The 13374-nt window shown below is 45.7% G+C and overlaps 1 protein-coding gene across 1 annotated transcript in view; it reads right to left on the bottom strand.

Annotated features, from left to right (window-relative positions):
- EXOC4 (exocyst complex component 4) overlaps window positions 1-13374 on the bottom strand; it is an 858640-nt gene that overhangs the window by 168021 nt on the left and 677245 nt on the right. The window lies entirely within an intron of this gene.

Below are 13374 nucleotides of genomic sequence, written 5' to 3'. Positions count from 1 at the left end.
GCGACAGTGCTATATGAGGCCCTGAGATGGATTCTTGGCACCACAAAACCAAATCAACAAAAGTTTAGATCATTCTCTTCCTACATGGGTCATGCAACTGGAAATTCTTGCACTTGTCAATAGTGTGGATTCTGATTTCTTTCTGGGAACACTTGTTCTACTTCAGTCTGTTGGCTTATTCCTAAGGCCATAGTCTCCTGGTTCCATTCATGAGGGAACTAGCCCTTTGCACAAGTTCTGCACAGATAACTCTCCCTGTGAAAATAACGTCACCATTTGGGAATCTAAACTTTGGATGGTAGCTTCATATCCCCTTCATGCTCCCCCTCCCCCCCAATCAATCCATAGGAAAGTTCTAATACCAAAGCGATAGTGGTAGGAAGTGGGTTCTTTAGGATGTGATTAGGTCACGAGGGTTGGATCCTCATGGATGGGATTAGTGCCCTTAGGAAAGAGATTCCAGAGTCCATTCCATTCCACCGGGTGACAGTACAATGAGAAATCTATGACCCCGAAGAGAGCCTCACCTGAGACTTCCAACTTCATGATGTTGGCTTTCCAGTCCCCCAAATGCCGAGAAATAAAATCCTGCTGTTTATAAGGCCCAAGTCTGTGAGGTTTTTGTAAGGCAGTTTGAATCCAAGAACCTCAGAAAGAAGATGTGAAGCCTTTGTGGGTTGCTCAACTTCAGCTTTCTCTATGACTTTGGTCAGTTGAGGCATCTGGAGAATTCCATTACATTTTAAAATACATGATAAAAGCTTCATGTTTTTGTCTGGACTTTCTATGTGTTATGGGAGAAGGGGAGATAACTCTAATGATGGGAGCCTGCCATGGAGAGGGTCCCTAATTCGGTTCCAGGCACTACCTAGTCCCCAGAGATTAAGCAGATGTAGCCCCAGGAATGCCCAAGTAGTACTGCAAAGGCCCTACATTTTTCTCTTTAGTCTTTGAGCCACATCCAGTGATGTCCTGGCACTCAGGAATTTCTCCTGGTGGTGCTCAGAGGACCATATGGCATGGCAGGGATCAAACCTGGGTTCACCGTATGGAAGGTAAGTGCCCTATTCACTAAACTATTGCTCTGCATGCCCCCTCCCCTGCCACCAATTTTTTTTTCTTTTTGGGTCACACCCGGCGATGCACAGGAGTCACTCCTAGCTCTGCACCCAGGAATCACTCCTGGCAGTGCTCAGGGGACCATATGGGATGCTGGGATTCGAACCTGGATTGGCCTCGTGAAAGGCAAACGTCCTACCCGCTGTGCTATCACTCCAGCCCCCCTGCCACCAATTTTTTAAAGAACAAGAACAGGGGGCTGGTGCAACAGAACAGCGGGTAGGGTGTTTGCCTTGCACACGGCCGACCCGGGTTCAAGTCCCAGCGTCCCATACGGTCCCCCAAGCACCGCCAGGAGTAATTCCTGAGTGCAGAACCAGGAGTACCCCTGTGTATGCTGAGTGTGACCCAAAAAACAAAAAAAGGAAAAAAAAGAACAAGAACGGGGCTTTCTAACTCATTACCTCCAGCCTTTGGCTGAAGTCAAAGTCTGGTCTTAAATCAACCGCAATGTTGATAATTTTGTTACATTTAATATTCCGACATCAACGCCCCCACCATTGTTCCTTCCCACCACCATTATTTCCACTTTTCCAACCACTTCTCAAACCTGTCCCTATAGCAAGCCCTGAACAATTTATTTTATATAGCTTGTTAGAAACAATTCTCTGAAAATGATCAAAAAATGTTTCCTTAGAAGAAAGTATGTGAAGATAGTTGTATTTCACCATGGAGCCCTTAAGCCCTTTCCGCATTTAATTTTTTTTTTTTTTTGGTGTTCTTCCTCACTCAGAACATTATTTCTCATCTGGACATTCTCATCTCATATTCTGATGACTCATAAATCAATGCATTTAGGGCTGCTCTCTCTTCCATTGAGAAGACTTGCATATCCAAAAACTCACTGAGAACTCTAGTGAAACTAACCATCAGCATTTCAGAGTAAAATGAGTCGAAAAGAGTTTCTGCTTTATCCATCTCTTTCTCTCCCACTAAACATATAGTATTCCCTACTATGGTCAACGGCCTGATGTTGCATCCAACTTATTATTCAAATTAGAAACTCCGAGTCATCCTAATCACCCATATGCACTACTGCCTGCCAATTCCTCCTCCCTAGTATCTTAGAAATCTGTCATTTCCTGTCCAGATTCAGTGCCACTAAACTATATTTAGACCCTCATCATTTCTCACTTGGATCTGGCAGTAACCTTATAACTGGGCTTCTTGCCTGAAGTTTCAAGACCATCAGTTCAACTCACCATGCCAGTCAGAAGAATCATTTTTTCCCCCTAAATTACAAATACAAACCCATTCTTAGAACTCATAATTACCCAGAAGCCCAAGCCCAAACGTAGCCAGGAAAAGGGTATCTCCCTCTTCAGCTTCATCTGCTAATGCTTTTCATCCTTTGTCTACAATTGTTCCTAGAAAAGCCCAGTCTGTGTTGGTTGAACATACCCACGACGAACACTCTCAGGTTCTTTGAACTCAAAAGACTGTCCTGCTTCTGTGTTTGCTCTCCACTTAGAAAGCCCTTTTCTCATTCACCTTATTTGCCTCTACTCATCAAGCATCTTGTCTGTTCTTCCCTCTCATTATTGCCTCATTACCTTCCTACCAGAGAGGGTTAACCTTAGCCTGCACACTGGGCTCACCGGGGGAACTTTTCTGTAGTGTTGTACATATACTGGGGTGCTTGCACACACTTTTTTTTTTGGTGCTGATAATGGCACCTGGCATTCACTGTCACTGTCACCCCGTTGCTCATCGATTTGTTTGAGTGGGCACCAGTAATGTCTCTCATTGTGAGACTTATTGTTACTGTTTTTGGCATATCCAATACGCCACGGGTAGCTTACCAGGCTCTGCCGTGCGGGCACTCTCAGTAGCTTGCCAGGCTCCCCAAGAGGGGCGGAGGAATCGAACACTGGTCAGCCGCGTGAAAGGCGAATGCCCTACCACTGTGCTATTGCTCCAGCCCTGCACCTGGCATTACCAGGAATTATACTTGGCATGATGGAATGGTGTCAGAATCAAACTTTCTGCCTTGTAGACAGGAAGCAGAGGCTTTGCCACAGAGCCACATCCCCAGCTTCCTTAGCTGGGGGAGTTACCCAGGACATACCCAAGTCCAAATCAACCAGAATGTCTAGCCAGGGGGAGGGGTGTGACTTGGCCAAAAAAAAAAAAGTTCATGTTTCCCAAGAGATTCTAACATGCACTCAATGATGAGACACGTGACTCATTTGATTTAATCGAATCATCATGAGATAGTTACAAAACTTTCATGTTTGAATTTTAGTCAATGATTGAACACCCATCCTTCCACCAGTGCACATTCTCCATTACCAATGTCCCCAGTATTACTCTCTCCCCCTTTCCAACCCTCCCCCTGCCTCTATGGCAGACAATTTCTCCCACACCCTCTCTCTACTTTTGGGCATTATGATTTGCAATATAGATACTGAGAGGCTGTCACATTTGGTCCTTTATCTACTTTCAGCACACATCTTCCATCCCGAATGATCCCTCCAACCATCATTGACTTAGTGATCCCTTCTTTCTCCCAGCTGCCTTCTCCTCTCTGTTCAAGAGACAGGCTTGCAACTATGGAGCAATATTCCTAGCCCTTGTGTCTACTGTCCTTGGGTGTCAGTCTCATATTAATACATGGCTCTTCTCTCTCACTGGACTTAGTCTACATCCTTTCAGGCTGGAATTCCATCCTGGATAACAATTACAAGATCAGAGGGTAGAGTTTGTTTCTCATAGATTCTGTGTCCTGACCACAATACTTGGCCACTTGGAAAATCCATAAAAGCTGATCTGAAGATAAAGGGAAGTCCTTTTTGGTGATAGCAGGGTACTTATTAAACTAAAACCATTTTAGTGACATTTCTTTACTTCTGCTCTGTATTTAGAGTCTTGGGGGAGTGGTCAGCTGTTTGGCATTTTGACCAAATGACACTTCACTCTTCCATCCTCCGGCCACCCCTCTATGAATTCAAATCAGAATAATTTTGTCCCTCTCTGAGAAAAAAAAGTGCAACAAAGTCCCAATTCACAAAACTGATCAGCTTGGGGGGATTACTGACAAGCCTTCTGCTTCTACTCTACACATTCCTAGGTTGTTTTCAATCGGAAAATCTCAGTCTCTATGAAGATTTTGTTGACCTGATGATCTGTAATAACTGCTCCTTTGAAAATCAGAAGAATAAATGCTCTTCCACACATTCTCTATGATTTCATCATCAGTTCTTTTCCCCTACAAAATAGGCTGTGCAAACTATGGTCCAGGAATAACTCTGCCTCACCAGTTTGTCCTATAAGCCAGGTACAGTACTGGCATTTAAGAATGACATTTTTAATACAAGATAATATTTAGAGACATATGGGAATTATTTTTAAAACTTAAAAGGGGGGGTATACCCGGGATATCGGTGGTGGGGAATGTGCACTGGTGGAGGGATGGGTGTTTGATCATTGTGAGATTATAACCCAAACATGAAAGCTTGTAACTATTTCACGGTGATTCAATAAAATTTAAAAAATTTTTTAAAAACCCTTAAATTTCAGCATTCATATGCAAAAAGAACCTGGTGATTCAATCTGCTCTATAAAGGTATTAGTCCAAAACCACTCAACTTCAGCAACTAAATCTCTGATCTCATTGATGCTGGCCTAGATCTACCCAAAGGTAGTTTGGGTCTATAGGAGTGAGATGGTATTTGTGTGTTTGGGGATGCTACAAGTGTTTATTTCCACAAGAACTGAAGTGAAACATAACCAGATCTGTGGGCTCCTATGTTAAAGGTACCCACTTTATTAACAGACACATTTCTTTTGAATCTTGGCCCAATTTAATCAATATCACATTACTTCCTTTGATAATATCTAGAGATGCTCTCTTATTTATTAATATTTTGAGTTTCTGAGTCATACCTGGCGATGTGCAGGGGTTTCTCCTGGCTCTGCACTCAGGAACTGCTCCTGATGGTGCTTGGGAAAACATATATGGGATGCCAGGGATGGAACCCAGGTCATGCTCGTGCAAAGCTACTGCTCTACCCACTGAACACCTCTCCAGCCCAATGCTGCTTTATTTTTAAAAAGCGACTCAAACTACAATCCTGTTCTCAACATTAAACTATTAGTGAACACTGGAATGGATACCAACCCCAAAGGCAAATCTCACCTTTAAAAGGCTGACTTTGCTGAGTAACATACAATGACCCTGAAGGGAATTTTCCATTCAAGTGGTGGTTTCCATCCCGCCCAACCATGTTTACTAGCTGATCATTTGATGATCAACCAGATTGCACGGGCAATTCCAAACAGCTTCCATCACCGAGCACTAAACCTCCAATAATTATTCCACAAGAGGAACGGGGTTAATCACCACCACCAGAACCCTAATCTACTAATTAATTCACAGCTCAGTGGGCCACAGGTGGAGCCATCTGTGAAACTATCTGTACCCGTTCCCTGGTGGAAGTGGACACTAGGTCTACCTCTTGGAACAGGTGACAAGGCTGCCTGGAGAAAGGGCCACCCTCGAGACACAGCGGAGTGAATTTCATTCAGGAAACATCTGCTGGTGTCGGTCGGCTGTGATGTGCATTGCTACCTCTCTTGAACAGTTGGGGAGGGCCCATGTGCCTGGTCCCCGGATGCGCCCGTGTGCTGAGTCTCATTAGGTAAACATCCAAGGGCAGGCGGGGCTCATTGGATTCCACTGCCTGGTGGCAGCCAGGACACAGCACTCACTTGCCCAGACCTGAAGCTTTCAGATGCAATGAGAATGAGGAGCCAAGCCAGACCCCTGAACTTCGGACGAGGACTGGTCCCTGGGAAGCCACTATCACCAATGTTTGACTGTGAATGACTGACCCTGTCTGGGGTTCAATGCAGTGCCCAACAGTACAGGGATGAATGCAGCAATCTGGTGCAGTGCCAACAGCACTGTGATCAGGGCGATGAGAAAGGCCATCTCTGGAGTGAATTGCCGATTGACAAAATAAAACACAGTGGGGCTAGAAAAACAGTAGAGTGGTTAGAGTGTTTTTCCTACACACAGCCAAGCGGGTTCCATCCCACGCACCACAAATGGTCTCCCCCAAGCACTGCCAAATGTGATCCTTAGAGTTAAGCTCAGTAAGCCCCGAGCACCACCAGGTGTAGCCCCAAAATACAAAAACCAAAACAAACCAAGACCCGAACAAAGCAATGCAGGGCTATGTAGATGGCCCAAAGGTCTGGCGCACATGCTTTGTATTTTATGTTCAATGCCCAGCACCGCAGATGGTTCCTCAAGCACTGAGCCACACCCTGCCGTGTTCCGGCTGTCCAGCGCAAAACAGGAAACCACGAAAGCAAAGCCAAGAAAGACGGAGCAGAACCAACGGGAGATCCGAGGAATATCAGGTTCTCTCCCGCCACGCCCAGAGTGGTTGGAGGGCTTGGTGACACTCAGGTTTCTCCGGGGACGGCAACTTCAGAAGCAGCGCAGATCTCTTGGAAGCAGCTCAGGACAACCCGGGGAAAAGGGTTCTGGACTGTGCATGCGGGGAGCCGGTAACTCTTGGGGAGAATTTAATCATAATCCTTAGAGACGCACGTTCCTACATGATGGGTCATCACTGTATGATATTTTTAAGGAAAAATAAAAGAGAATAATTACATTGTAATATAATGGACCAAGGACTAATTAGAATTGGCTCGACTGTCCATGGTCAGATTTTTCTCATAACAAGCAGGTTTCGGGCTGGAGCGATAGCACAGCGGGTAGGGCATTTGCCTTGCATGTGGCCGACTCGGGTTCGATTCCCAGCATCCCATATGGTCCCCTGAACATCGCCATAGAGTAAAAATGTCAAAGTGCTTAAACAAATAACTGCTGAATGAATCGAGCAGCAGCTTGAGTGAATCAATGAATTGTGGGCATGAATGAGGCATACAACACCAGGGAAGTAACACCAGAAATATCTTCCTTTGCCATCTTATTAGTGAATATTAGCAATAATAATAACAATGCATTCATTTAAAGTAAAAACATCACCCAGCAGCAACAATCACCAATAATACTGGCTGACACGGACTTAGCATTCACCCTGAACTCTGCACACGAACACATGGATACCTCTGGACCCTGAGAACAATCTCACTCAGGAGGGAGGTGCCCCTATCATTCCTGTCCACGGGTGTGATGTGGGGGGATGGACATGAAGGACAGACTTTAAGCTGCCGTGCCTGTGGCCTACAGGTGGACAAAGGTTTACCTGGATGAAGCCTGGATCAGCTGTTTTTCTGTTCATGTCCCTGCTTTGTGGCCGCGAGATATCTTATAGCTCACTTCTCCTCTGGGAGAACCTGGCAAACTAACCAGGAGTTTCTTGCCCACATGGGAGAGCCTCGAAAGGTCCCCATGGTGTATTCATATGCCAAAACCAGTAACAATGATGGGTCTCATTCCCCTGACCCTGAAAGAGCCTCCAATGCAGCATTGTTGGGAAAGGACGAGTAGAGAGAGGCTTCTAAAATCTCAGGGCTAGGACGAATGAAGATGTTACTGAGACCGCTCGAGAAATTCAATGATCAACGGGATGATGATGATGATGATGATGATGATGATGATGATGATGATGATGATGTCCCTGCTATGTCTAGTTGCTATGGAACCTTACTGAATCCCTGTTTTCTCATCTCATCTCTTCAAAACTACTGTGGCACGGTCAGCTAAAGGCAACAGATAGCACAGTGGTCCTCAAGGGCCCGTGTGAGAAGCGGTCATCACTGCTGATGGGTGGACCAGTCTGAGACAGGCTGTGGTCTGCGGGTGGCGAAAGGCCGGAGAATGTGACTACTGAGTCCCTGGCACAGTGATGAGTACTTTACTGATTCAGATTTCTATTCTGCTCCAGGCCGGTACCACTCAGCATCCAAGTGTGTGTGGCAGGCTAAGAGAACGGAGAGAAACAAAGGGCTGCTGACTTGTTCTGAACTTCTTGTTAGGAGAGCAGCGGATGTGTGCTAGGAAAGAAAAGTGACTGCCTTCAGCAATAAGCAGCAGGGAAAGTTCCAGACACCTGCTCAAAGGTGGAGATAATTATGTGGGAAAAAAAAAAGACACTGGAACTTCCTTCTAGAAGCTTGGCGTGCAGATGACTAACACACATGGGACTCAGTTTCAGAGCCGTTTTAGAGAATTCTTTAGCCCGACGCCCCATGGGTCTGGTATGAGAAATCTAGACTGTGTTTTGAAATCTTCCCCACGAACTCTGATATGAACAGTTAGTTGAACATGACTATTTTTCAGGGGTAGATGCAAACCATCAACAGATCAAGCAGTGCCAGGCCATAGGCTAAGTAGCAGACAAGCGCCTGCATGCTGCCCTCTATGAGCACATGAGAAAAATCTCACAATTGCTTGGGGCACTCTGGGAGCCCGGCACCACATACATTTCATAAACTGTCTTTAAAAAAATCTATATTAAATAAAAATAACACCAAACATAATAACCCCAAACATAACACCAAACATCATCAAGTGGCACGAATGCTGGCCAACTTCGACCGTGAGTGCGGAAAGGTTGATCTGCAGCTGAATCTCACGAAGACAATGTTCATGAGAAACACACTAGTCCCTGATGTTCCTTTTGCTCTCAACGGAACGAACATCTCCAAATGTAGCAGTTATGTGTACCTGGGTCGAGAACGCAACATGACAAATGACCTGGCACCTGAGCTATGCAGGAGGAAGAGAGTGGCGTGGAATGCCTTCAAGAGCATCAAAGAAGTGGTTAAGAGGACGAAGAACCTCCGGCTCTGGGCACATCTTTTCGACTCCACCGTTCTTCCTGCACTAACATACACCTCAGAGACCTGGGCCCTACACAAACAGGATGAGAACGCCATTCGGGTATCCCAAAGAAGAATCGAAAGAGCTATGCTTGGAGTCTCATACTTCACTCAAGTGAGAGAAGAAATCCGGAGTTCCGACCTCCATTGATGGTTTAGGGATACTGTTTCGTTTGCCAAGGTGTCAAAAATTGAGCTGTTATGGACTGGATTCTACGGGATGTCAAAACAACACCTGGTTGCCCACCTACGAGATGGTCAGACTTCTTCGTCAAGGCGCTGAATGAGTAGTTTGGTGCTCTTTGTGTTCCTGGAGCGAGCAGACTCCATTGGGCTACACAAGTATGCGACAGGGATGAATGGAGACGTTACTGGTGCCCGCTCGAGCAAATCGATGAATAACGGGATGACAAGTGAAATAAAAATAAAAGTGTTAGCTCTAGAGAATTCACTGAGTGGGGCTATGAGCAATGACATAATGATGTAACATAGTTTGAAGAGGCAAACCAGAAGAAGGGCTTGCTAGGAGGCTGCCAAGAATGGCCCTGGGAGGTGCCCGTGGCTCTTCCGAAGTTCAAACTCATTTACGTCGGCAAAGGTGGCAAACAAGTTTGAGGAGGCACTCATTCCTCCTGGGCCCTGGCTTCTTGCAATTTAGTTGTCACTATAGATGCTGGTGTCTGGTCCTTGCCCTTGAACACAATGGGGCTGGCGAGATCCTCTCTAATGGCTACTTGCTCAAGTCACTGTCCTCATCAAAACAGACAGTCGTTTGCCTTCATATGGGGGTTCTCGTCACTCTGCCCATTCTGACTTAAATTAAAGAGCCCCACTCAGTCATCTGCTTTCCTCAGTCTTTCCCCGATGACCACAGCCATCCACGCTACCCTGTGGGTTGCTTGCCCTGTTCCACCTGTGTGGCAATTTCATTACTCACTCATCAAACCTATGCAGGGCTAACAGGACCCCTGGTTTCTATGCCAGATCTGGCTTCTGCCATGGGGCGATGGCAAGTTCATCCCTCAGTGGCCCTTTCTTTGCCCCACTGTGAGATCTTGTTCCTCTAGGCAAGGGTGGGCGGCAGGGAGGCCCTGGGCCCGGTTTCCTTCCTCCTAAGAACGCAGAATTTGGGGCTCGTGGCAATCTCTCCTGGCAAAGGGAAAGACGTTCCACTGCGATTCTCTACCAGATCCAACGCAAGGCAGAAAAGCGCCCCCTGCTTCTCCAACTGCTCCACAAACCTGAGCTACATTGGAACAGACAGACACTTCTCAAAACACAGTGATTTCCCATCCTGAAATGGGCTATTTTCGGATACATGAGCTCAGGGCAAAGAGGCCGAGGGACAGGGGTACTGGGCTTGGAGGCGGCTGAGGACTGGAGCAAAATGAGGAAGAGAGGGAGCCGCTAGATCCGTCCTTTGTGCTCCAAGGGGTGTGACTAATGAAGGGAAAGACTCCCAGTCCCCGCTTCCTTTCAGGAAACCTCTCTTCAGCCCTGGGGCAGAGCATGGCATCATTAGAGAAGTCCTTTGCTCTAGCGTGAGGGGACTGCATGAAGGCGAGAGGGGTCTGCCCTTGCCTTTGACCTTGTCTCAGATCCCTCAACTCCCAGTAGGGGGGTGGGGCTTGGGCTCTCCTGACCTGGAGAACAAGTGGACGCACAGCAGAGGGCATCTGAAGCTCGGGGATTTGATGGTGTCTGTGAAAGTTATCCACTGGGAAAGAAGCGACTGCAGTGTCGCCCCCCCCTCCGTCCCCCCTCTCCCCACCCAGTCCATCATTTTGGATCATTTGAATTGTATATGGCTTTCTATTTAAGTCAGTCATGTGCTGGCAGAGAAACTAGAACATTTCCTGTTTTTCCTCTCGCTGTAATCAGGATTTGGCTGTCCAAATTAGGACTGCCCTAATTACTCCCCAGCAGGTGCCAACCCGGGGGAGGGCAGTAAACGGGAAGAGAGGAAGTAAGGACACATTGGATCTTTGGATTCATGTGATGAGAAAACATTTCCCCCCCCCCCCTAGTCTGTGAAACTTGATTAAGTAATAAGCATCAGGCACCATGGGGTTCTGTGTGTGTGTGTATGTGTATGTGTGTGTATACATGTGAGTGTGTGCACTGTTGTAAAACAATCGTGTAAATCATTTTCTATTTATTTCTCCCTTCAAACACTTTACAGAATTACTGTCCCCAACCCTGAGACACATCTGGCCTTGGCGTGTGATGAACTGAGCCTCCGCGGTAGAACACCGTAGCGGTGATTCTGTATGGGGAAGAGTTGGTGATGGGGACTGTTAGTGAAAGTGTCCAAAGTGTGCCAGAGAATTTGACAACCGAACTAGAGTGCAGTGCTCTGATCTCTGAGGGGAAAGAATCAAGATTCTTTCTTGATGACCACGTTACGTCAAGAGGCAAAAGCAGGGGCCGGAGCGATAGCACAGTGGGTAGGGCGTTTGCCTTGCACGCGGCCGACCCGGGTTCGATCCCCGGCATCCCATATGGTCCCCCAAGCACTGCCAGGAGTAATTCCTGAGTGCAAAGCCAGGAGTAACCCCTGAGCATTGCTGGATGTGACCCAAAAAGCAAAAAAAAAAAAAAGAGGCAAAAGCAATGGCTATATTCCAAGAAGGGGATAAATGGAGACGAATTTGGTTATTTGGACAAAATGGTACGCCGCCAATGACAGAGACTCACTTCCTACATGACAGACAGACCACGTGAACAGAATTACTCCCCTCCCAACTTAAACCAAGTCAATACTCCACTGAGCATTACTTCCTACACCTACTTGCTAGAGAAAACCACTGCTTTGAGTCATCCACCCTCTCCTCTCCAACATCAGTAGTTGTCTCTCTTACCTAAAGAATTTTCCCCACAGACATACTTGGCTTTATTTTTTTTTTCTACTTCAAATAACTCATAAAATGTCTAATAGTATGGCCACAATTCTCTAACACTATCTCCATTTTTTTGAGGGGTGGTGCACTCAATATGCCAAAAATAGTAACAATAAGTCTCACAATGAGAGACGTTAGTGGTGCCCGCTAGAGCAAATTGATGAGCAACAGGAAGACAGTGACAGTGACTTACTAACATCTGAATTCTTTTGAATATGCTTATGAACTTACATGTTACCTATTTTCTCTTTCCTTTTCCAGTAAGATAAAACCCCCTCTCCCAAACCCTGACCCCCACCCAATGAAGCAGTATTTTCTCTGTTGGATGCATCTGTATACTACACACTCTTATGTAAAAACTCATGCGCTGATTGAGAGAAATCCTAGAAACCAAGTCAACAGATTGCTTTAAGGTTGGAGTCATCAACCACATCAATAGCTACTTAGATTAAAGACAATTTAGGCAAGTTTAATAAATTTAGACAATGACTTTGAGGGAATGGCAACAATTCAAAACACAAACTCCCAGAACCACGGCTGGCGAATTCAGAGGTACACTGGTAGACTGGGACATGCCTGAAAACAAATGCTGTGATGCTTATAAAATAAAGAAGGTCAAACCCAGAAATTGAAGGTAAAAATTCCTAAAAAGATGACGAGAGAAAGTCTGTGAACCACTAGGACGTGGAACTCACTAGACGCTAGGAAGTATGTCGCAAAGAACAAGTCATCTGGCTTTTATCTTTCTGAATTGAATGGAAAAAATGGTAAACTTGGCCAAAGGCCAAGCCACCTTCTTTCCAAGGGGAATCTGGAAACTATACACAAGAGTTCTACACATGAGGCTGAGCAGGAAGCAGAGGACTTCTAAAACCATGACCTGGAGAATCTCCATTGTTCATAGCTAGCTCACACCTGCCAGCCTGGGGAATGGGCCGGAGGGAACTTGGAGTTAAGGCTAGCCAATTAGGAACGGGGCCACCAGCAAGGAAATGAACAAGAACTTGTGTTTTTTTCTAAACAGAGGGCAAGTGATGAACTACGGGTGCACTAATATGAAGGATAATAAAGATGCTTGTCATCTCCATCACTGTTATATCACTTTGAAACAACTCTAGAAGGAAAGGACTATTATCCCCCCTTTTCTGGATAGTGCAATGATAGCACAGGATGCTAAGTAACAGTTCAAGGTCATAGAAGCAGTAGGTGGGGAAATATTATTCAAACAGGCTGTGGTGCCTGCTATGGAGTTAAGTTTCATCGTCAGAAATACACTTGAACATCAGAAGTTTTGAATAATATACAGGTGTTAATCTCAACGATGTCTCAAGAGGCAGGTCCTGTAAATTCACAATGTGGACCTGTCGAACGTATAAAATTATTTATTTTTCTTAAATTAAAAAATAATTTAAAAATTATTTTTGGTTTTGGGGTCTGGGCTTATTCCTGGATCTGCATTCAGGGAATAACTCCTGGTAGTATTCAAGGAACCACATACGAGACTAGGGATCAAATCTGGGTCATGTGCAAAGCAAACACCATATCCCCTGTACTA

This window comes from Sorex araneus, chromosome 1, assembly GCF_027595985.1.
Source record: "Sorex araneus isolate mSorAra2 chromosome 1, mSorAra2.pri, whole genome shotgun sequence".
Taxonomy (NCBI): domain Eukaryota; kingdom Metazoa; phylum Chordata; class Mammalia; order Eulipotyphla; family Soricidae; genus Sorex; species Sorex araneus.
The sequence above is the reverse complement of the archived record's forward strand: the minus strand, read 5'-3'. Positions and strand labels throughout refer to the sequence as shown.